General features: G+C 45.0%; 1 protein-coding gene and 1 pseudogene across 1 annotated transcript in view; one reads left to right on the forward strand and one right to left on the reverse strand.

Moving 5' to 3' along the window:
• The window catches only part of LOC122561407, a 30,812-nt pseudogene extending 21,905 nt beyond the window's left edge, over positions 1-8,907 (reverse strand).
• adra1d (adrenoceptor alpha 1D) overlaps positions 1-20,773 on the forward strand; it is a 122,585-nt gene extending 101,812 nt beyond the window's left edge. The window contains exon 3 of the mRNA XM_043699683.1: positions 20,613-20,773. The gene's annotated coding sequence lies outside the window, so the exon portion shown is untranslated. The remainder of the gene's footprint in view (positions 1-20,612) is intronic.
• The last annotated feature ends 160 nt before the right edge of the window (positions 20,774-20,933 follow it).

The following is a 20,933-nucleotide window of genomic DNA, read 5'->3' on the forward strand; positions in this document are numbered from 1 at the left end:
ACCCCAAAATCGCCACCCATCCCGCCCCCAGCACCCCCACACATTCCCCCAGCATCCCCACACATCACCCCCATATCCCTACGTATATCCTCACAGTATCAGCCCACAATTAATGAAAACAATGAAAAATCAGAAAGGAGCGCAACCCACCACCCTGAGCATCGCACGAAAGCCCTGAATCCAATCCTTCGACAATCCACAAAATTGGGTCCCCCCCCACACATCACCCCCATATCCCTACGTATATCCTCACAGTATCAGCCCACAATTAATGAAAACAATGAAAAATCAGAAAGGAGCGCAACCCACCACCCTGAGCATCGCACGAAAGCCCTGAATCCAATCCTTCGACAATCCACAAACATTGGGTCCCATGTCCTAATTCTGACACAGATACATTGGAGAGACCTATCCTTCTCTGTGCCTCAGTGTTAGATTTTCAGAGCATATCGAAGCAACCCCCTGACCAGGATGGGGGGAGTCCAAAAATAGAGGGCGTAGGTTTAAGGTATGAGGGGAAAGATTTAAAGGGGACCCATGGGGCAGTTTTTTCACACAGATAGTGGAGCATGATTGGAATGAGCTGCCAGAGGAAGTGGAGGCTGGCACAATTACAACATTTAAAAGGCATCTGGATGGGTTTATGAATAGGGAGGGTTTGGAGGGATATGGACCAAATTCTGGCAAATGGGGCTAGATTAATTTAGGATATCTGGTCGGTATGGACGAGTTGGGCGAAGGTTCTGTTTCTGTGCTGTACATCTCTATGTCTGTCTGTGTTTGTGCTCCTCAGCCTCTCAACTATTGCCAATCTCTCCCATTTGTGTCCAGGGTATGATATCCCGAATGATTATTTAGTGCAAACTATGCTGGCATTACCTCTCACCCCCTCTTACGCAGCCCTTCTCTTTTTTTTCTCTCCTTCATTGCTTCCTCACGTTATCACTCTTTTCCCCCGTCTCTCGATCTCAGTCGCTCTTCAAAGACGCCCTCAGTCCTTTCACATAATCATATCCCCTTTCACGGAAATACTTTAGTAACTAAATTAAGACACAGGCAGGATTTTGGCTTTTCTTTGCTGGCCATTGACCCTTGCTAACACAAAGATTTATTTATTGCAAAGAATAACCTCAGGAAGTCTTAAGGCACCTTCTAACTCTTCCTATGAACGATGCCAAGTGACCTTTTATCTCCACGCTAAAGCAGCAGACGAGATTTCAGTTAGAGGGCATTGATAACACAGGTCTTGAGGTTATTGCAGCCTGGGTCAGGGTTGTCTCCACGTCGTGTATACAGTAAAATATTCTAACTAGTAAAGCATAGACGATTTATAAATGACTGCCTCCCCCTACTGGATTATCCTGGTGGTGTCTTGAACTTGTGAAATTATCTTTTTCCCCTTCACTCACTACAGGAGTATGGGTGTCACTGGCTGGGCCAGCATTTATTACCTATCCCTCGTTGCCCTTGAGAAGGTGGTAGTGAACTGCCTTCTTGAACTGCTGCAGTCCATGTGCTGTAGATCCACTATGCCATTAGGGAGGAAATTCCAGGAATTTGACCTAGCAACAGTGAAGGAACAGAGATATACTTCAAAGTCAGGATGGTGAGTGGCTTGAAGGGGAACTTGAAGGTGGTGTTTCCATGTATCTGTTGCCCTTTCTAGATGGAAGTGGTCATGGATCTGGAAGGTGCTGTCTAAGAATCTTTGGTGATTTTCTGCAGTGGATCTTGTAAATAGTACAGGTCATTCTGCTTTTACGAACATTGTGTCAACATGAATTGGCTGTAACACGATTGATGAATTGCGGGCACTGTTTCTAAAGCATGAACATTTAAAATATGTGTTGACTGTAACGCGATTACATCATCAACACTTTAAGTGCTGTTTCTGAAGCGTGATTATTCTATAATGTGGGGTTACACAAGAACACAACCATCACGTTATAGAAGAACTGCCTGTACACACTGCTGCTACTGAGGTCAGTGATGGAGCTAGCAGATGTTTGTGGATATAGTGCCAATCGAGCGGGCTGCTTTATCCTAGATGGTGTCAAGCTTTTCAAGTGTTGTTGGAGCAGCACTCATCCAGGTAAGTGGGGAATATTCCATCACACTCCTGATTTGTGCCTTGCGTTGGGAACAGGCTTTGAGGCATTACTCGCTGCAGTATTCCTAGCCTCTGACCTGCTCTTGTGACCTTATGATGTGAGCAGCTATTGGCCTCAGCTGGCCATAAACTCAACATACAATGAATTGGTCTCAAAAAAAACACTGCAACTGCAGTCAGTACCAGTGACGAAAGTCTCTCCTGCTTTTGTCATTTCACAATCAAACAGATTTGAAGTTTTATTTCAATATTTGTAACTCAGATGAACTTATATTTCTAAAGCATCTCCATGACAGCCAACGAGGTTTGGTTATTGTTGTAATGTACAGAACACAGGTGCCAATTTGAACACTGCAAACTGTGTGAAATGATCTGATCATTTGTCTTTGTAAAATTTATCAGTAAATATTGCTCACGATACTGCCAATAACTTCCTTACTTCTCGAAGGAAGCAGCCTTGGGAATTTTATGTCACATGAATACTTACGGAATTGTTAAGGCCCCAGTTTAACACCTTATCCAAATGGCCAGCATTGTAGCACTCCCTCCATGCTGCAAACACCTCCCTATCCATGGAGGTTGGCATCAAACACACAGCAGCCTCACCTGTCACCATGGCACATTTCAAACTCACTTAGAAAATAGTTCTACAATGCTGCACTTTGAAGCGCACAAACACCTGGCATTACAATGCTGCTGCCAGACTGCTTTGTGTGCAGGGACAGGCACCTAGCTCTGACATCAGAGCAGGCTGCATCTCTGGGCTCTTCACTTACTCCATAAACACTCACCCACTTTGCCCCTCCTTGGGTGGCACGGTGGCACAGTGGTTAGCACTGCTACCTCACAGCGCCAGGGACCCGGGTTCAATTCCCGCCTTGGGCAACTGTCTGTCTGGAGTTTTCACATTCTCCCCGTGTCTGCGTGGGTTTCCTCCGGGTGCTCTGGTTTCCTCCCACAGTCCCATTGGCCATGCTAAATTGTCCATAGTGATAGATGCATTAGTAGGGACTAAGGAATGGGTCTGGGTGGGTTATTCTTCAGAGGGCCTGTTTCCGCGCTGTAGGGAATCTAGTCATCACGAGACTGAGGTGGGAGGTTGAATGAGGGGATTCTGATTCTTCAACCCTTTTGATGCCCACATCCTCCTCTTCTGAGGTTTTGAAAGCTTTCACTGCTGACTGACCTACGACTTACAAGTTTCTAAATTTAAGGTAGAATCTTGGGAGGTTCTGAAGATTCATCAACAACTAGTCACTCTCAGATTGTTGGGGTACCACTTTCTGAGAACTGGTGGTGGGATATGGTTGAGGATGGGAGGCTATGCTGTTGAAGTTGGTCAAGTGCTTGCATGATGGTACTTGGGTTTCCTCCGGGTGCTCCGGTTTCCTCCCACAGTCCAAAGATGTGCAGGTTAGGTGAATTGGCCATGCTAAATTGTCCATAATGTTAGTTGTAGGGGAATGGGTCTGGGTGGGTTGCTCTTCGGAGGGTTGGTGTGGACTTGTTGGGCCGAAGGGCCTGTTTCCACATTGTAGGGAATCAAATCAAATCTAATCTAATCAATGCACATCCCATTTTTGCTGAGCCTTGCCTCTTTATGCATTGATACCTCACTCAGAACTTACCGGCTGTTATGATCCCAGCTGATGTTATTAACGAACAAGTTAGATCCCAATCTAAAATTTGGCTTGAAAGATCATGTGTTATTATGGTTTTAATGAGGTATTCTTTCAGTGAAAAACAAGCATGTAATAAAACAGTTTATTATACAAATGAAATGAAGATAAAATAGTATAAACCAAATTATTTACATGTAACACAAATTTAAATATTTAAAAACATATGGTAAAATACATCACATTGATCTCAAAAACACTCATTTACAGTACTCACCAGACAGAACTTCTTCCTTTCCCCTCTACAGGCCTTAATTCAACTGTGCCTTAAATTTGCTACCATGAGAACCTAATAGTCTCTTCTTTGAGTCATCATAAAACAGAGCCTAGACTTTCTCAGCTTCACATGACCTCTTCAGGGTTTAACCAAAAACCTGTGATCTGAAACTTTTAAACTGATCTCCTTGCACTGAGGTAAACCTATTCTTAATTGTTCTAAAATGACCTGTCTTTCTCAGGAGCAAGTGTTTTGAAACATCAGTTTTAGCCACGACTTCTGCAAATTGCCCAACTGAAACCCAGAAGTCTTTTCAAGCTATGGTTGTTTCCAAAAATCTCCTCCACCCCCAAATATCAAAACCTTCTATCTGAAAGTCCGATGTACTACACTGTCAACTTTGTTCATTGTAACCTGTCCCAGTGTTAACAAATCCCTGGCTCTTTCTAGCTTTTCCCTCTCTCATGTCATGTTTTAAAAGAAATCACTCTGGCTCAGAACTACTTACAAGTTCAAAATTAAACCCCTTCAGACACACAGAAAAACCACATTCCATTAATTCAAAAGTCTGAAAACAAATGATATTAAAGTTTGTAGAATCAACACCTGACATCACATGATACCAGGTTAGAATCCAACAGGTTTATTTGAAATCACAAGCTTTCGGAGCGCTGCTCCTTCCTCACCTGATGAACCTGATGTTGGACTATAACCTGGTGTCATGTGACTTCTGACTTCGTCCACTCCAGTCCAATATTGGCACCTCCACATATGGCTTACATCACAAGACTCAATACACTACTGTCTTGTCTTGCCTTTCAATACAGACATACAATCAGATAGCAGTGATCAGTCAAGGAGATGAACACATTGCTGTACGTAATGAACTATGTCAATGTCACATCTCCAGCATGTGCCCACAGCTTATACAGTAAACACACTACATGTGCTTCTGCCAAATGACCATGCTCAAAATTCTTCTCAGGGAAGAACTCCTTGGTCAAGTGAGGGAGAATAGTCTTAGTCAGAGACTGCTGCCACAGTCAGTCAAGATAGACAAGCAGGAGGCTGGGAGAACACAGCAACCAGGCAGCATCAGGAGGTGGAGAAGTCAACATTTCAGGTGTAACCCTTTCTCAGGACTGGGGGTGGGTGTAGACGGAGCTGCAGATAAAGTGGGTGATGGGGCAGGGTGTCAAGTTGAGGATAGGTGAAGACAGGTAGAGGGTATGACCTGGTTGGTCAATGGGAGGAAACAATCAGTCAAGAGCAACATTTCAGACAGGAACAGACATCTGCTTGAGGCAGTCAAGATCATGTGTCCTGGGGAGTGGGCCAGTCAATCGTGTGGCTCCAGTGTAACCAGCCCAGGGATTAGCAGTGAGTCAGTTGGGAGCAGGGGTATCTGTCAGGGGTCAGGTCCTACCGAATCGGTCAGGAGTGTAGGCCACAGTCAGTCTTGGGGAATCATGAAAATGGAGGAGGGATTATCAGGGTTCATTGCTGTGGTTGGGAGGTCGGAGCAGTTAGTTTGTGAGGATTAGAAACAGCATGCTAGGATGCAGAGAGGACAATATTGTGAAGAACAGACACTCAATATATGAAGGTGGGAGACAGTAGTACCTTGGAGGATCTGACATGATGGTCACCATCACTCTGGTTTCAACAGGGTTGGTGCAGCATGATGCTTGACATAGCTAAGCTGTAGGGTCAGAGCTTGGTGGGGGGTAACACTGGGAGATAAAGGTGTAAATGAAAGAGTTGGGTGAGAATGGGTGGAAGTTGGAACTAACAGGGTTGAGAGGAAATACAAGGAAGAAAGAAACATGAAGATTTGTGGGGTCAGCTCAACCGACAGGCTGAGCCTGAGGCTCACTCTGCAAACTGTGACCTCTACCTGCCTTCCCTCCTCATCTGAATGGGAAATGGCTGCCACCAAACCAGAGTGGGTGCAGTGTGTGCACGCAGGCTCTATGAAAGAGAAGTCATCACAGGTCGAGGTCAGGGCTGTGGGCCACAATTCACAAAGATGATCCAAGATTGCAAAGAGCATGCAGTTGGGTTCCTGTCACCGTGAGCTGTAAATATTGGCCAACCTGTACTGCTGCCTGTCTTGGGTGACCTGGGGACTGGAGACAAGATTTTGATAATCCTACCACATTTGTAATTCCCTGTTGTATTTACTGTTCCTTCTCAATTTCTCAATTTCTCTTAGGGCTCATGGTATTGGGGAGAAAGTGAGGTCTGCAGATGCTGGAGATCAGAGCTGGAAATGTGTTGCTGGAAAAGCGCAGCAGGTCAGGCAGCATCCAGGGAACAGGAGAATCGGCGTTTCGGGCATAAGCCCTTCTTCAGGAATCTTGGGTGACCTGGGGTCACCCAAGATTCCTGAGGAAGGGCTTATGCCCGAAACGTCGATTCTCCTGTTCCCTGGATGCTGCCTGACCTGCTGCGCTTTTCCAGCAACACATTTCCAGCTCATGGTATTGGGGGCAAAGTACTAACTTGCATTGAAAATTGGTTAGCTGATAGGAAACAAAGAGTAGTGATAAACGGCTCCATTTCGGAATGGCAGGCAGTGACCAGTGGGGTACCGCAGTGATCAGTGCTGGGACCGCAGCTTTTTACAATATATGTTAATGATATAGAAGATGGTATTAGTAATAACATTAGCAAATTTGCTGATGATACTAAGCTGGGTGGCAGGGTGAAATGTGATGAGGATGTTAGGAAATTACAGGGTTAGGTTTAGGGCTATGGCTAAGGTTAGGGCAAGGTCTAGATTAGGGTTATATTTAAGTTTAGGGTTAGGGCTATGGCTAGGTTTAGGGTTAGGGTTAAGGCTCGGGCTAGGGTCAAGTCTATGGTTAGGGGTAGAGTTAGGGTTAGGGCTAGGGTTAGGGTTGGGCTAGGTCTCGGGCTAGGGTTGGGGCTCATATTAAGATTCAGGTTGCATTTAGGGTTACGGTTAGAGTTAGGATTAGGATTAGGTCTCGGGTTAAAGTTAGGATTATGGCTCGGGTAAAGGATAGGGTTAGATTTAGGGTTAGGGTTAGGGTTAGGATGAAAGAGCAGTGCTCCAAAAGTTTGTGATTACAAATAAACCTGTTGGATGGGAATCCCGTGTCGTGTGACTTCTGACTTTATTGCATAAATGCAAGACCAAAACCACCAATTAGAGAAATTCATCCCGTTCTCTTCTACTTTGTTTACCTCCTGCACTGAAACCCACCCAAAATTAAAATTACCTCCAAGAAGCTCTCCTACATCCCATCTTCAGGAAGGTCAATCCATGGAACAGAAATGCAAGTGACGTTGTAGTGGCACATGGCAGAATATCATATGGACTCTCTAAACCATTGACCACTGTCACCGTATATCGCAGCTGGTACAGAGCACAAATCCTCACAACGTCCAGTGCCCGGCCATTAAGCGCACCATCTCCTGTGCAGCAAGATGCTCACTGTTGGACAAGTCAATGTTTTGTAGAGATTGGGGATCACAGACCTTCCAGCTGATGGTGTTGGGGAATGCTCATCAGAAGGATTAGTTTATAACTCGATATTCTGAATGGGCTCATGGAAGAAGTGCTGTAGCCAAGCCAGACCAATGCCTCCCAACTCACTCTGTCTGTCTTATAACCCAGGATGATGGAGATTAGAGTCGAGAGTGTAGTGCTGGAAAAGCACAGCAGGTCAGGTAGTGTCCGAGGAGCAGGAGAATCAACGTTTTGGGCATAAGCTCTTCATCAGGAACCAAGGAATGGTCAATGAAATTTGTCATGAAGAAGGGCAATCAGAAGGAAAGAAATGTGCCAATAATGATGCCCAACATTTTAGCTGCCTTTCTTTCCCGTTTAATGGATTGTTTGTGTGCATAGGTTGTTACTAAGCCTGAAGCATACCCCCGGACTTGGTTATCAACAGCATCAATCTGAATTGCCTACTTCCTAGCTTGCCGGTAAATCTTCCAATATGCTACCGCTATAACCACCAGGGACAGGTAAAAGGATATGAGAGAGACCCAGGTAGCAAAGGTCTGCTTCACCATGAGCCCACAGCTTCTATTGGTCAGCAAGTCAGGATCAACATCTAATCTGTGCAACATTATCGGGATAGCAGATTTTGCAGCAGACACTGTCCAGCAAGCAAGGAGTGGAACAACCACCTTTACTGGCCAACATCTTAAAACAATATATCAGAGGGTGACACATGGCATAGTAACAGTCAAGAGCAATGCAACTCAGATGAAGAATGGAGGCAGTGCTGAACAGCAGATCCAGGCTTGAATAGATTTGACAGAAGGTGGGTCCAATGTGCTAGCATCCTTCAGTAGTCCTGCTCATGCTGTAGGGCATCACCATGATCCTGAACAAAGAAATCAGCCATGGATAGTGACAGCACCAAAGCAATGGTTGCAGATCGGAGCTGCTTAAAGTAAGTAACAGCCAGAGCCATGAGGAGATCGCCAGCCAAGGTGGCTGCCACGGTGACCATTATAAAGAGATAAAGGCCAGTCCTGACTGTAGGTGTTCCAGTGCTTGATAAGCATCGGTTAGCTATTCTGCAGCCTGATGAGCTGGTGACATTGAATGAACCCGAGGTATTCTGCATGTTCAGAGAAACTTCAACCTGGAGAAAAGTGGAGGCATAATTAGAAAAGACATCTGGGCCACATTTACTGTCAAATACAACCTGTTGTTTCTGTGAATTCCATCCACTCTGGCTTAGCTGACCCTGTGACACTCATCTGAGATACATCCTACATCTTTTACTTGCTTCCTCCCAAGAGTTGGGTGACACTGGAATTTATTTCCCATCCCTAGTTACCCAATGGAGGTGGACGCAGCATTCATTTCTGAAAAATGAACAGTTTGTTTACCAGGTCATTTCAGATTCAATCACTTCTCTGCGGGACTGAAGTGACATGTAACACAGACTGGGAATAAAGACAGGTTTCCTTCCCCTAAAGGTGCAGAGGAAGATCATCGCTAATATGAGAGGTTCCATCATAAGCCTGAAAACAGCGGGGAAGAACCTGTTCTTAAATCTGTTGGTGTGTGTTTTCAAACCTTTGTATCTTCTGCCCAATGGAAGAGGGTGGAAGAGAGTATAACCTGGGTAGGTGGGGGGGGGGTCTTTGATTATTTTGGCTGCTTTCCCAAGGGCAGCGGGAAGCGTCGCCAGAGTTAATGGATGGAAGACTGGTTTTCATGGTGGACTGGGCTATGTTCATCACTCTCTGTAATTTCTTGTGGTGTTGGGTACAGCAGTTGCCAGAACAAGCTGTGGTGCATCTGAATGGGATGCTTTCCATGATACATCAATAAAAATTGGTAAGAATCATTGTGGACATGCCGAATTTCGTTAGCCTCCTGAGGAAGTAGAGGCGTTAGTGCTCAGCAATTATGTTCTGGGCAAAAAGATCCATGGGTAGCTTCTCAACCGACTACTAACAAAATTCTTGACTGGCCAATTAATAGCTGTTGAAGGGCCAAAACTCTCCAATAACCCTTTAACAGCCTTCCCAGCAGACAAAGAAAGTAGTGTCAAAAACAGAAGTTGCTGGAAAAGCTCAGCAGGTCTGGCAGCATCTGTGCAGAGAAATCAGAGGTAATGTTTCTGGTCTGGTGACCCTTCCTCTTCACAGATGCTGCCAGATTTGCTGAGCTTTCCCAGCAACTTCCGTTTTCATTTCTGATTTATAGTATCCGCAGTTCATTCGGTTTTTATTTGGTAAAGAAAGCAGCTCCTGTCCCAACAAGGAAACCAGTGCAGCCTGCCTCCTTGTAATTGAATGGCATCCATTCGTCTCAATCTGGTGGCAATTGGGAAGGCAAGGTTGGGGACCAGGAAGTTGTCGCCGAATACCAACTATCTGCCCTTGATCTTCATCACCCCCTTTTCGTCGTGACTCCTGAAAGTCTTCCACTCCCCTCCTTGTCGGTTCAGCCCTTTATGGCTTCATTACCGTGGGCTCCAGTGAAATCCCAAAAGCTCCCAGAATCCAATGCGTGAGCAGCTTGGAGGGAGGGCGGGGCTACTTCACTGAGAAGGCTTCTAATTGGACGTGAGCTTCACAGGTCAGCACTTTAAACATCCAATAATTCTTCGAATTATTTAAATTTCTCACTGGTGAGGGCTGCTGGTTAATCCCCTCTGACGTGGCCCACTCCCCTACTTCATGCACAAATCCCAGCTTCAGATTCAACACACCATTTCATCAACTCAAACTTACCTTTAACATAACAAAACCTAACTGCTATACTTCCTTCTTTTCCCTGATTTTGGAACAATGGATTTTGGAACAATGGTGGGTGGCACGGTGGCACAGTGGTTAGCACTGCTGCCTCACCATCAACTCAAACTTACCTTTAACATAACAAAACCTAACTGCTATACTTCCTTCTTTTCCCTGATTTTGGAACAATGGATTTATTTGCCCTGCTTTTTCCATCATATGTTCACTGCTTTGGGAATTTAAAATAAATGTGAGTTTGTGAAAAGCTTCAAACGTTGCCTCAGGAATTTTTCTTTTGTTTCAAAAATATACTTTATTCATAGAAATATCTTGATGTACATGCAGTCAATAAAGCAGTTTGGTTCAGTACAGGAACATATAAAGAAACAAACTCTATCCAACAAAGAAACCAAAGGCGTTTCTTATCTGTACAAGACTATGTTTACATCCATTTGAGACACCAGGAGGGTCTGGTAACTGAACGGACCCCATTTAACTTCAGCAGAAAGACCTCAGACAGTGGTCTTTCCCCACTGCTGCCCCAAGCTTAAGTACATCCCTCAGCACGTAGTCCTGAACCTTGGAATGTACCAGTCTGCAACACTCAATCGAGGTCAACTCAAAACTCTGAAGTTTTGGGCAGACTGAAGACCACCTTTCACCAGGTCAATGGTCCTCCAGGCATAGTTGATGTTTCTCTCAGTGTGCATCCGGAGAACAGTCCGTAGAGCACAGACCCCTTCGTCACGGAGCTGCTCCGGACGAACCTCAACAAAATCTATTGCATTTCTCTTCAGGCTTCTTTTGCGAAGGCACATTCTAGCAAGAGATGTGTTACAGTCTCTACACCACCACAACCACTTCAAGGGCAGCACAGAGTGCCCAGCCTCACATGAAGGATCTCACAGACTGTGGTCTCCTCACCACCAACCAAGCAATGAATTGGTGCTTGTTGAAAGTTCCGGTGAATATCACCTCCTAAATACCAGTCATTTTAATCATGACAGAGAGTGTTCATTTCAAGGGAGATTGCAATGAGTTTAAGACAACTAGCGATGAGAACCCTTTGAACCTTGATGACTCATTGACTTTAGGCCAAGAACATAGTTTGCGGTTTCAATATTTGCTCTCTCTCCCTGATCAATGACGATGTTATTTCTAGAGTTCAGCCAGAATGCAAATGCTTAAGCCAACAGCCTAATTTGCATTTTGATTATTTTACAATGGACACTGTGTTTTGAGAATGCTAAAAACTCACCTTTAGCAAGGTCAATCCCTTCACCCATTTCCTCAGAGGACAAGGGCAGCAAGTGAAGAGAAAGATCTATAACTGAACTGCTTTAGGGAATATGTATATGCATAAAGATGTATGAATAAAGTAAATTATTGAAATGCATCATTTCCAGACAAAGAACATGTCCCGCATGTTCTCAGTCAGGTCCACCGAAGTCATGTTGGTGTTCTTCTCTGACCACTGCCTCCTGCTGGCTGACTGCCATTTACAGGACGACCAGCCAGCAGGGCAGGGAATGTGGAAGCTAAATGGGAAACTGTTGACCCCAGAACATAATGAGGAGCTCAATAGGGATTACCCAGATTGGAGAACTGGGAAGCCCCTCTTTGAGTCTTCAGCAGACTGGTGGGAGACAGTCAAGGGGAACACTAAGAGGTTCTTTATCCTCAAAGATGTTCAGAAGGTGTGTGTGTGAGAGAGAGAGAGAGAGACATGGAAAACTGTCCAAACTCCAGAAAACCACGCAGAACCGTCTCCTGCTGCAGACAATGGGGTTCAATGTCACGGAGGATCTCCAAGAGCCGGCAAGCCTCGCTCTTTGCCTAAGAATCCTCCAAGATAATCTTCTGGCCCAGGATCCACATGCTGGAGCAGGATGGGAGGTCCTTGAGTCTCTTCTTCCAGAAGGTGCACAGGGAGAGCTCTGTGCCCAGCAGCCTCTAGGAAGAAGATGGCTCAGCAATGTCATCTCAACCTCACATCCTAAGAATCTGCAAATTCTTTCATTCCAGATTCTATGACAGGAATCCCACTGATAGCACGGCCTCACAGTCGCACCTGTCCTCTATCGTGGTGGTCTTATGATGGCTGGGAGAGGCTGAAAGTCGACGTTTCAGGCATAACCCTTCTTCAGGACTGGAAGGGGAGCTACAGATAGTGGCGGGGAGAGAAGCAAGTTGGTGAGGTAGTGATAGATGAATACAGATAGTGGGTACAACCTGGTTGGTCAATGGGAGGAATGAATCCACTTGGTAGCTGGAAGGAAGGGTCGGTAGGTAGAATGGAAGGGAGGAGGTGGGCCTGGAAGGGGAACCAGAGGATTGCTGGGAAGGTTATTTGAAATTCTAGAACTCAATGTTAATTCCTCTAGGCTGTAGGCTGCCCCGGAATATGAGCTGTTGTTCCTCCAATTTGTGGTCTAATTCACTGCAGCAATGGAGGAAGCTGGGGATGGACATGTCTGAGGGGGAGTGGGAGGGGGAATTGAAAAGGGCAGTGACCGGGAGGTCAGGCTGGCTGTGTCAGGCCCGTCAAAGATGCTCAGTGAAATGGTCACCTAGTCTATATTGGATCTCATCAATGTAGTGAAGACCACATTGGCGCCACCAGATGCAGTAGACTAGTTTGGAGGAGATGCAGGTGAACCTCTGTCTCACCTGAAAGGACTTTTTGGGACTTTGAGTGGAGGTGAGGGATAGGGTGGATGGCAGGTGTTGCATCTTTCTTGCTTACAGGGCAAGGTACTGTGGGGTTTGGAAGGATGGGGAGAATGGCACGAACCAGGGAGTGGCAAAGGGAACAGTCCTTGCTGAAGGCAGAGAGGGGTAGGGAGGGGAAGATGCTTTGGGTGGTGGGGTCTAATTGGAGTTGGTGGAAGTGTTTAAGGATGATGCATTGGACGTGGAGGCTGTCTTTATTGCATTTGGAAGGGGTGTGAGTTTAGACAAGTGAAGCTGGGAATGGAGGAGGTGTGGTCGAGGACTGTCTAGATGACAGAAGGGGGGAAAAGACCGTTGCTTGAAATAGGAGGACATATGGGATGTTTGGGAGTGGAACATCTCCTCATCAGAGCAGATGCAATGGAGACGGAGGAATTGGGAAAATGGGATCTTGCAGGATACTGGGTGGGAGGAGGTGTAGTCCAGGTAGTTATGGGAGTCATTGGGCTTATAATAAACATCATCCTTAAACTGTCACCGAAGATGGAAATGGAGAGGTCAAGAAAGGGAATGGAGGTGTCCGAGATGGACCAAGTGAATTTAAAGGCAGGGTAGAAGTTGTGTGTGAAGTCAATGAACTGCACCAGTTCAGCCTGGGTGCAGGACGCTGCACTGATGCAGTCATTGATGTAACGGCGGAAGAGTTGGGGAATAGTACCAGTGTACATACTGAATAAAGACTGTTCGACGTAGCTGGCAAAGAGGCACATGTAGCTAAGGCCCACACAAACGGCGAGCTCATGGATTTGGAGGAAATGGGAAGAATTGAAGGAAAAGTTATTGAGGGTGAGGACTAATTCAGCAAGACAGTTATCACTGAACGAGCTGAGCAATGCCTTCGGGTCCCTAGAAAGGAATAATCTTCCTGGAAGCGACAGCTTACTGGCCGAGTTGCATTCAGCTCTGTGGGACCTGATTGGCCAGGACTTGCTGGAGGTGTGTGCTTCTGTCAGTTAGCATGTATGAATCCATGAGGAAAGGTATGAGCACCCTCATCTACAAGCAGAAGGGGGAGAGGGAGGAAATTAGAAACTGGTCACTGCTGAATGAATTTACAAAATCCTGTCTAAGGTCATTGCCAACTGGGTCAGATCTGTCCTGGGGTCAGTGACCCACCTAGACCAAACCTGTGCTCTACCAGACAGGATGATCTCTGAGAGTTTTGTGTTCCTCAGGGATTTGATTGCCTACATGCAAGACAGGAGGGTGTGGACGCCTGTCTCATCTGTTTGGACCAGGAGGTCTTCAACAGGATATTGCACACATACATATGGAACATGCTCTCCAAAATGGGCTGGCGGGGGGCAGGAATTTGCAATTGGATCCGACTGCTCTACACCAACATAGTTAGCGTAGTCTCAATCAATGGGTGGGAATCAGAAAGCTTCCCGGTCAGATCCAGAGTCAGGCAGGGCTGCCCCCTCTCTCCTGCCTTGTTTGTGTGTTGTGTAAAGTCCTTTGCTGAGTCGATCAGAAAGGATACGAGCCTGACAGCTGCCTCTCCACAGCAAGTAAAGACCTGGTCATCGGGTGTGAGACACCCTCTCTGTTGTACGGAATGCAGGTTTGACCCACTCCCTGAACCAGTGCCATTGCAGTTAACTGAGCCATGTTTCAGTTAATCTGGAGGCCTGAGGTAGACCATGTCTGCGGGACACCATGTATGGATATCTGGATAAGGGGGGAGGGGTGGGTGAACAACGTACTCAACGCTGCCCTCATCCTGATAGCCAACTTTGTGTGGCTGCATAAAGCTGTGCATAATGTCACTGTGTAGTGAGGTGCTACCTGTCCCCAGGGTTGTGAAGGATGGGACTGGCCTCATTACTGTGGTACGCTCCCAGTAGTTAGACCATTCCTTATCACTTGTCTTTCGTGGAAAATTTGCAAAGAAAAGCAACTTTGACAACAAGTTCATCAGGAAGTGGTCAGCACACAGCATCCATAGCTTCCTGCAGGAAACGGAATCTGTCGGGTGGATCCTGTCAGGTTGTTCCTTGAACAGACTGTCAAAGCCATTTGGCAGAATGCCTCATCACCAGAACTTTCCAACAAGCACTAAGACATTGCTTGGCTGGTGGTGAGAAGGATCTCATTATCTTGGAGATCCTTCATGCCTCTTGGCAGCACCACCACACGCAGCCCTCGAAGCAGCTGCAGGGGGTGTAGAGACTGTCACACATCTCCTGCTGGAATGTCCTTTTGCAAAGGAAACCTGGAGAGAGGTGCAGTGGTTTTTGACAAGGGTCATCCTGAGCAGCTCTGTAACGCGGGCCTCTTTGCTCGATGCTCTGTTCACCAAGACAAACATCGGCTGCACCTGGATGACCATCAACTCAGTGAAAGATGCCGTTTGGTCTGCCCAAAGCTTCCAGAGCAAGGAGTTGACTCTGACCAAGTGTTGTAGACTGGCACATTCCAAGGTCCAGGACGATGTGCTGAGGGATGCACTAAAGCTTGAGGAGCTGCCACCAAGGCGCTATGGAGAAAGACCACTGTCTAAGGTCTTTCTGCTGAGGTACAATGGGGGTCCATTCAGTTATCAGACCCTCCTGGTACCTTGAATATATGAATTGTACAGTATGTAAATATAATCTTGTATAAGTAAGAAATACCATGGGTCTGTTTGTTCTCCATGTGTAAAGACTGCACAGAGTCAAACTGCTGTAGTGACTATGCATATGTATAAAGCTTTCTATAAATAAAATTTACTTTTAAAAGGAAAGTCATTTCTAGAGAAAAGGCCGAAACACCTCAAACACAATCGGTGATTGTCAATAAATCGTGATGCGATATCCACAGCTTCAAAGTGAATTTTGAAACATATAAAATTTTAAACATTTAAAACTTTTCAACATTTTGAGGAAATACTCTGAACTTGCCAGCCCTTTAATTCAAGAATTAACATAGAAAATGTTGGAGAAACTCAGGAGGCCTGCTGACATCTGTGGAGAGGGAAAGTTGTGAAAAGGAGTCATACCAGATTCGAAGCATTAACTCTGTTTCTCTCTCCACACGTGCTGCTAGACCCAGCTAGGTTTCTCCAGCTATATCAGAATTCCAGCATCTGCAGTATTTTGTTTCTATTTAGACCCTTTCATTCCCTTCTCTTCTCCTTCCTCCCAACTTTCCAACTCTTCCAGTGTGCCCATGGGTAACAGGCGATGTTGGAGAGGGAATGAACTGTAGTTGGCCCCCTTTTTATTTCCCACTCTTGCCCTACCTCCCCTATCCATTTCTCTCCTTGATTTTTCAATTTAAAATAACTGGCGCAGTTATAGTAGCACGTGGGAAAATATTACATAATAGGAGTTAGCTGGCACATCTCAAAGAAACCAAATTTTCAGCCGACATACTCCTGGTTCTGTAGTACAAGAGTTTGGGCCCACAATAACTGCTGTAATGTCAAAGTTAAAAATCACACAACACCAGGTTATAGTCCAACAGGTTTAATTAGAAGCACACTTGCTTTCGGAGCAACGCTCTTTCATCACCTGATGAAGGAGCGTCGCTCTGAAAGCTAGTGTGCTTCCAATTAAACCTGTTGGACTATAACCTGGTGTTGTGAGATTTTTAACTTTGTACACCCCAGTCCAACACCGGCATCTCCAAATCATGCTGTAATGTCGTACATTCTCCAGCAGAGAGCAGCTCTCACCCTAATGATGCATAAAAATCAAAGAAATTCAAATTGATTATCAAAACTGAAAAAATACAACATGCATTTGTCATAACGTAGGACTTTGAAATTTATAGAAATTTATAATTCAGAGACTGATTGTTACGCTTAAAAAATGTTGAAATGCCCTTTCATTGATGGTCTTTATACAGTTACGACATTGTTTCATCGCAGCAACAACGCATCACAGTATCAACGTAGTCTATACATGAGTGCATTAGCAAATAGGGATGATTAGTATGATAGATACGTTATTTTTATTCTTTTACAGTTTGAGGGTGTTTCTGTTGAGGCTACTTACCCTAGATTGCCCATGAGAAGGTGGGAATGAGCTGCCTTCTTGAACCGCTACAGCTCATCTGCTGTGGGTTGACCCACAATGCCCCCTGGGGAGGGAATTCTAGGTTTTTGACCCAGTGACAGTAAAGGAATGGCGATATATTTCCATGTCAGGATGGTGAGTGGCTTGGAGGGGAACCCGCAGTTGACAGTTTTCTCGTGTGTCTGCTGCCAAATCAATGTAAATCACATCAAATGCGTTACCCTCGCCATTTTTCCTGGACACCACTTTAAAAAAAAATTCAATCAAATATGAAAAAAAATCTATTCAAACTCAGGTTCTTATAAGAGAGAGATTGCAGGGAGACAGAGTCAGCCAGAAAACCTCTGCTGAATCATGGAACCTCCACCCCCAGCAGCTTTCTTTGACCAGAAGCTTCAATCAGACAGCTTGCTAAAACCAAACCAGAAAAAACTGGGAAAACTTGCCACTCCCCTTTCATTGTACAAGTGCTTTTCAAAATAAACTTAAAAGCCTTTCCAAGTAAATATTTCCAGACATATAGGAACCTCTGTCTTTTACGATCCCTCTTGAAAGAAAAACCAAGGACAACATAAGCTTATTAAAGGGGCAGCATCATCACAGACCTTTCTTTGGATCTGAAAGGGGCTGAAAAATTATTGCTTTCCTACCTTCGGCAGAGACAGAGAAGGAATGAGTGGAACAGGTTGTGAGAGTGCAAGGATAAAGGACAATGGAGGGCTTATGGTGGTAAAGGAATGAGAGAGATGTCAGATAGGTGTAAATGATATGTGTGGGAGGAGAAAGTGGAGCCACTTTGTTGAGAGCAACATCAATAAGATACAAACAAGACACTGTCCTGTGTTGGGGGAGGGTGAGTAAGAAAAAAGGAGGGCAGAGGTTATTCAACTCAATAGTGAGTCCTAGAGGCTGTAAAGTGCCTCAGTGAAAAAATGAGAAAAGAAGAAAAAGTCGTTCTTCTAGTTTGCATTGAGCTTCATTGGAACACTGTAGCAGGCCCAGGATGGAAATATTATCATGGGAGTGAGATATATTGTTGAAATGGCAAGCAATAGGAAGTTTGGGCTCATTATTTCAGACAGATCAAAAATATTCCACTAGGCAGCTACCTAGTCTGCGTTTTTTTTTCACCAAAAGAAATCTGAAGGAGAGCAGAAAACAGCACTTTGTTGGTGTGTCAGTGAAAGAGCTGCGGGTATTGGCCTGAGTCTGATGAGAACAAGAACTGTACCACATATCCCACAAAGAGACAGACAGAACTGAGACCCTGTGGTACCCATGGCCAAACCTTTGACTTGAGATGAGTTAAAAGAGAAAATCTTCAAAAGTGAGAATGAGCTCAGCCAGGTGAAGGGAGTAGATAGTGGAGGGGACTGTTCCGGTCTCTTTTCAAGATTGAAATGGAGAGCTTTCAAAGAATCGTGATGGTGTGTGGATGTGTAGATGGATTGCACATCAGTGGAGAAAAGGAGGCAGCTAAGGCAAGAAAACGGGACATTGTGGAACCAATGTAAAGCATCAGAAGAATGACGAATTTAAATGGGAAGTGGCTGAACAAGGGATGAAAATAAAATCAAGATAGGAAGAAAGCACAAGGGCCATGGATGGGGTAAATAGATAAGGTCATTTCCCTGGGGTGGGGGAGTGCAGAACTAGAGGGCATAGGTTTAGGGTGAGAGGGGAAAGATATAAAAGAGACCTAAGGGGCAACTTTTTCACATAGAAGGTGGTGTGTATATGGAATGAGTTGCCAGAGGAAATTGTGGAGGCTGGTACAATTGCAGCATTTAAATGGTAGTTGGATGGGTATATCAATAGAAAGGGTTTAGAGAGATATGGGCCAAGTACTGGCAAATGGGACTAGATAAACTTACGATATTTGGTTGGCATGGACAAGTTGAACCGAAGGGTCTGTTTCCGTGTTGTACAGCTCTATGACTCTGTGACTCTAAATAAGTTCAATGGGTCAGGACAAGGCTAACAGCCCCACTTGTGGATTTCGGGAATGCAGTAGAAGTGGGCGGTGCAGGTAAAGATCTCAACCCCTGGGAGGGGTCTCTCAGTTCTGTGATCAGTCAAATAAACACTTCAGCAAGATTTCACACTTTAATTAGTAACAGCCGGGCACAGGTTTGTCCAGCAACACAGAGGTTAAAAGCTTCTGTGTTCCTTGGAGAAACTGCACAATTCACTTGGAACAAAGGCAATTTTTATATGTTTCTTAAGAAATAGTACAGCCTTAATTGCAGAGTAAATCCAATAACATGTAATAAAATGACACAATGGACAGCAGATTAACCCAATGATATTTCCTGGGAAACAAAATTGTTTTCCATACATTATCGCTTCACACCTGCATTTCAAGGTTAGCTAGGATGATTAGTAATGTCCTATCTAACTTAGTTAATTCCATACTGTGAAGGGTCCATTGTTTTGCTTTGTCTTTGATTCAGTTAGCTCAGCAAAGCAGGAATGCAGCCTTTAGCAGAGCAAGAAGCCATTTTAAATGTAGTGTTAATTTGCAGCCTGAAGCCATTTTATTATTTTACTTTATGTTACTTGCATTGAGAAGCCATTTTAAGGTTAGTAAAAGCATGCATTAAATGGTTGCTCCTGACAACAGCCTATATCCAGATTTTAGACCCTCACAGGTTGGAGTTCTATGAGGTAGGAAGCTTTGGAAGCGAAATGACTAGAGGGGTGTTCAATGATAGTTCACAGTCAGTTCAGAGCATAGATCAGGGGGAGATGGGAAGGTGTGTTTGAGAGGCTGTTGTCAGCTTCTGGCAGGTAGAGGTTGATATGCTGCAGGGCACCAACATCCCCCTAAATCAGCAGGTTTAATAAAGTCAGGGTTGGATCTCAGGGAATGGGAGCGCAAAACGTTCATAGGACACATTTTCAAATGGGGTGATGAAATAGACATTAGGGCTGCTGTTGTCACTTTGGCATTTCTTGATGAAGAAAACAAGTGCAGTTGAAGGCCAAGTGTAAGATCCAGGTGGAGGGACAATATTGGAGACGGGTGAAAGGGTCTGTGTCATCAGGTAAGGACTCCAGTTCAAAGAACGGGGCAGAGGGAAAGGTGATGGGAGAAGAGGTAAACGTCGTGTGCCTAAAATTCATGGAGGTGGTGGCAGAAAGGGATAATTCCTTTGCTGAGCATAGATTATACCACATCATGGAGGGGAGAGCCTGGGGGTATTAAAAATACACGGCAAGGTGGAATTAGGAGCAAGGATTGAATTGGAAGGGAAGGGAAAGGAAGAAAGGAAGAAGAGAATGCATTGGAAACTGAGGTTTTAGAGCTTTCCAACACTCACAGGATTTTGCTTTTATTTGAAGAAAGTATGTCATCCTGATCTGTCTGGCCTACATGTGATTAAATTTTATTTATTCATGGGATGTGGACATTGCTGACTAGGTCAGAGTTTACTGTCCATCCCTTAATGTTAGGAATCAAACCACATCAACCTGGGTCTGGAGTCACATGTAGGCCAGACTAGGTAAGGATGATAGATTTCCTTCCCTAAAGACATTAATGAATCAGATGGGTACTTCCAGCCAGCGATAGTGGTTACATTGCTATTAGGCTCGCTATTAATTCCAGATTTCTTCTTTATTGAATTCAGATTTCACCATCTGCCAGAGTAGGATTCGAACACAGATCCCCAGAGCATTTGTATAAGGTCCTGGATTATTTACTTAATGACATCACCACTACACCACGGACCTTCGGGTGACCATCCTCCAAGTTGGACTTCGGGACAGGCAGCAGAGGAAAGTGGCCGAGCAGAGGCTGATAGCTAAGTTCGGTACCCATAGGGAGGGCCTCAACCGGGACCTTGGGTTCATGTCACATTGCAGGTGTTCACCATTGCACTACACACACACACAGATATTCCTACACACACACACTCTCACATACACACGGACACAGGTACACACAGACG

The sequence above is a fragment of the Chiloscyllium plagiosum genome, chromosome 1, assembly GCF_004010195.1.
Source record: "Chiloscyllium plagiosum isolate BGI_BamShark_2017 chromosome 1, ASM401019v2, whole genome shotgun sequence".
Classification (NCBI taxonomy): Eukaryota; Metazoa; Chordata; class Chondrichthyes; order Orectolobiformes; family Hemiscylliidae; genus Chiloscyllium; species Chiloscyllium plagiosum.